The sequence below is a fragment of the Tupaia chinensis genome, unplaced genomic scaffold (assembly GCF_000334495.1).
Source record: "Tupaia chinensis unplaced genomic scaffold, TupChi_1.0 Scaffold000093_1, whole genome shotgun sequence".
Taxonomy (NCBI): Eukaryota; Metazoa; Chordata; class Mammalia; order Scandentia; family Tupaiidae; genus Tupaia; species Tupaia belangeri.
This window is the reverse complement of record NW_006159555.1, coordinates 7,328,999-7,333,811: the sequence shown is the minus strand read 5'-3', so window position 1 is coordinate 7,333,811 and position 4,813 is coordinate 7,328,999. Positions and strand designations below refer to the sequence as shown.

Sequence of the window (4,813 nt, the reverse complement as noted above, 5' to 3'; positions counted from 1 at the left end):
CAATATTTCATTGTGAATACATACAATTTTCTTTATCAAGTTATCTGTTAATGGACACCTTCATTTATTTCCATTTCTTGGCTGCTTTCTCTAGTCTGAAGTGCATATGGGAGAGCAGATATCTCTTCTGATTTCCTTTCCTTTGGATACTATGGTAATTCTATTTCTAGTTTTTTGAGAAGCCTCCATACTTTTTTTCCATAATGGATGTGCAACTGTGTAAAAGAAGTCCCCTTTCTTTGCATCCTTAACAATATTCTGTACATAATTACACATGCTAATCTTCATATGACTGGCAGTACAGTAGGTGTGATAATGTGAGTATCACCATAAACATATCAGTACACGAGTACATGTGCACTTTAACACTACTACAGCTTAGATGTCACTAGGCTATAGGGATTTCTCTGCTGCATCATAATCGTAATGGCCCACCATTGCTTATGCTGTTCATCACTGACCAAAACACCATTGTGTGATCTGTAACTGCACAGTTGAGGCCACCCCAGAATCACTGACTCTCTTTACTAGATGCCATTGATACAGTCAGTGTATTCTAACTATCTGCTTCATATAGTTAAGGTATATTATGTTAGTAGTATTACCTGAAGCTGTCTTTACTGTAAGATTATGTTTATCCATATTAATAAATTACATATAAAATCTATAATTGTTTGAAAATATAGCAAATTATTATTTTCATAGACATTTTGTCTAAAACTTTATTAGTTTGCCTTTTATCTTCTTTTGCATGCCACAAGGGGAGAAATATATTTCCTGCAAGTTGTGCTATTCTTATAGTAAACTCTCATCATATTTTTCACTGTTAAAAATTATCAGTTTAAGTTAGCCATAGCCATTGCTTGCCTTTTATCATCTAATTTCATTTTTGTTTTATTCTGATGCTTCCCTAAAAGCTTTTGCATTTGCTAGAGTCAGGAGTGCTTTATCTTCAACAGACAGGGCCTTCATTCTCAGACACAGTTTGGGGTGTAAGTCAATGGTGTTTCTTTCAAAATTTAAGGCCATATTGGTGGACTGAGTTAGGGTATCTGGATTTCTAGTAAAGAAGAAAATTAGTTCATGAGAATTCTAACCCAAGATCAGTTGAAACAAGAATTAATTACATAGAACTGAATAGATTAAAAAGAAGTGATTGTGGATTTTGATTGAAATATTGCTGATGTTTTAATGTACTATTTTTTTTATTATATTAGAAATGTTCTATTTTTTCTTAAGGTATCTAACAACTCATAATAATTTAGTAGACTATGATTTTGCAAACTAGAAATAAAACATTTATAAGTGATAATCTTTTCTTCTGGCTAAGACCACCAGAATTTGGAAATCAATCCAGTAAACTTATTGTCATGATAATGTAGTTACCTGCATAGGTTTAATTAGAATCTATCCTCCTTGTTACCAAGATGCGCTTCAAATTATTGGTTATGCAAACAAAGAGTTGCCAGGAATGTCATATTTTAGAATAATATCCATTTCATCTAAAAATCTGCTAACCAACTTTTAAGGAATGAAAGTTAAGTATGGGTGTGGCCAGGAGGTAGTGTAGTAGTTGGATGGCTGGACTCTCTCATGGCCAACTGAGGTGCAAGTGGTTTGAAAATCATGCCGGGAGCATGTGTAAGGTTGTCCCCAGAACCCAGGAGGAGAATGAAGGAGAAGGCATGGCAACCTCCTAGGGGGTGATTTCTCATTTTCTATCTCTCTGGTGAGTGAGTGCTCATGCCCCACAGCAAAAATATCTCCAAAAAAAAGAAAGAAAGTCAATTGTATGGAGGCAATGCTTATAGAGTTTTCTTGGAATTACTGAGCTGGTACCTGGCTTACAGTGTCCCAAATCTTATTAATAAGTTAGAAAAATGTCTCCTGGAAAGCTCAGAACCTATTGGAAACTTCAGAAAGAGAGGGATCTCATCTCATTTTAGCAACTGCAAGTGTTACCTGGTAGCAAGTTCTTGGCTTATCTTCTCAGCCTGAAGACATTTTTTTTTTGGAGAGGTTTTTGCTACAGGGCACATGTGCTCACCAGACAGACAGAGAGAGACATAGAGACAGAAAGCGAGAAATCACCCCCCAGGGGGGATGGTCACGCCACAATCCCTTCTCCTCCATTCTCCTCTCGGGATCTTGGGCACGCACGCACACGTGCCCGGCATGAGTTTTAAGTCACCGGGTTCAGGATGCGAACCACAGTCGACTACGTGGGAGTCCAGCGACATAGTCATTACGCTAATTGCTGGTTCCCAGCCTGAAGACATTTTTGAAACTCTAATCTGAGATTACTTAGAATAACTGCCACAGAAATGAATTTCAGAAATACTACATGGTAATTATAATGACCAGTTTTATGTGTAAACTGAGCCAGGATAGAGTACCCAGTTATTCGTTCAGAGATAGACCTAAATTTTCAAAAAGGTATATTGTAGATATAGGACACATTTACAGTTAACCTTAAGTAAAGAGTACCTTGATAATGTCAGTAGGTGTCTTCCAATCACTTGAAAGGCCTTAGAGCAAAAATGAATTGTCTCTAAGGAAGAGAAAATTAGGCTTCAAGACTATGACATGAGCTTCTGCTTGAAAATTTCCAGTCTATCACCTGCCTGCCCTAGAGATTTTAAGACTTCTTAATTTTTTTGAAATATGTATATATGATGTATACACATATATATAAATGTGTGTATGTATTCCTTATTTCTGTAGAAAATCATAATTGATAGTAATGTTGTACCAGGAAGTGGAATGCTTCTATAACAAAGGCCTAAAATGTGGAAATAGCTTTGAAATTGTGTAATGAGGGTCATTTGGCTCCTTGGCCTCATTGTTAAGGGAGCTAGATTCCACATGACTGACCATAAAGTTTGAGTCCTGGACTTGGTGACTTGAGAAACATACTGGGTGTACGTATATCTGTTCCCGTCCAAAATTCTGACAGAATGGAGACATGGAAGAGAAGAGACTGCAATGTGACCATGCTTCATTGAGGAGCACTTTTTCCCTTTCTGTCTCTATTTCTTGGTATCTCTCTGGCAAGCATGTACACCCTCTATCAAGTCAAAAACAAAACAAAAGAGAATGAAAAGGAAGAAATTACATAATGAGCAGATTAGACGGTTTTGAGGCACATAATAGAAAGAAGCTAGATTGTTTGAGCAGATTGTTAGTAGAAACAGGATACTATGGACAATTATGGCTTGGGTGGAAAACACGTGAGAAGAGGAGAGCACTTTCATCTGTGTAGAGAATACATACATTGTCACGAACAGAACGATGCTAAAAATAAGAATGCTAAATATGCTTCTAGCGAGGTCTCACAAAATTTAGAAACATGGCACTGGACAATGGGAAAAGGAAGTCTTTATTATAAACTCTCCTGAAAACCTTGAGCTGGAAAACCTTGCTGAATTGCTTTACCTTGAATGGAATGTGGATCTTATAAGCATTACATATTATGCTGAAAAGATTTCCAAGCAGCTCGTGGAAAGCATGACCTGGTTACCTTTTTGTGTTTTTTAGTAAAATGAAAAGAAGAAAGTGATCAGTTGAGAGAGGAACTTTTAACAAAAAATATTTTAAAAAGAAAGGAGTCAGGCAAAGGGGTAGGTTGTCCCTGTATGAAGCAGGAACCAAACAGGAGTAAGGGTATGGATCCCAGGACACTCTGAACATGCTGGGTATGTCAGAGCACTGCACCCCAGTGATCCTGATGGCCTGGGAGACTGGTATGAGAGGATCATGGCATGGCAAGCCCTTGCCCAAGGTATTTCTTTCTCTCTCTCAAAATAAATATAATAAATCTATAAATAAATAAATAAATAAGAACGAAAGAAAGAAGCAGAACTCAGTTTGAGAGATTGGGAAATTCAGAACCTATCCAACAGATAACAAAAGATGAGAAAGCAGTCTGTTTGTAAAACACCAAAGATTTAGCTGAATAGGCTTTGCTAAAGAGATTATGTGTTTGACTCAAAAACTCAATGGACCATTCAGCAGAATTCCAGAATAGAGGTTGGTTATCCATGAACAATCTCTAGAGAAACCTCTTGACTCCAGACCCCCTTGAATTGCACAGCAAACAAATAAGGCTTTTAAGGATGTTACATCAGGCAAAAACAATGCCAACCTGAAATGAAAATGATTATAACAGGACAAAATAAAACTGTCAGGCTTCCAAAATTCTACAGGCAGAAAATGGGCTGAGAGGTGCTCTCCTGAAAACATGTGTAATTGTGTAAGAAAATTGAATGACTTAGGGGGAAGAGGGCTGTGGCTCAAAAACCGATGTGATCACCAGGGATTATTCAGAGACATAGAACCAATAAGATTATTATTATTATTTTTTGGGGGGAGACTTTTTTTATTTGCTTGTTTTTGCCATAGGACATATGTGCTCGCCAGAAAGACAGAGAGAGACAGAGAGACAGAAAGAGATAAATCACCCCCCAGGGGAATGGTCACATCACAATCCCTTCTATTCCTTTATCTTCTTGGGATCTTGGGCACACACACACATGCCCGGCGTGAGTTTTACACCCCCGGATCTGGGACTCGAACTGCAGTCAACTACATAGGAGTCCAGTGACATAGCCATTATGCCAACTTCTGGTACCAGAACCAATAAAAGTATATTTATTTTATTTTATTAATTTATCTTACTGATTCTCATAATTGTTGAGCTGACAAGTCTAAAATCTGAAGGACTGGCCAGACTTCTGAAAAAAAGTGTTGCTGTAGTCTTGAATTAGAAATTAACCTTTTTTCCCAAAGAATTATGAGAATCAGTAAGATAAAT

General features: G+C 37.3%; 1 pseudogene; it reads right to left on the bottom strand.

The window, feature by feature from the left end:
* Positions 1 to 894: 894 nt before the first annotated feature.
* The window catches only part of LOC106734309 (60S ribosomal protein L21 pseudogene), a 13,797-nt pseudogene continuing 9,878 nt past the window's right edge, over positions 895 to 4,813 (bottom strand).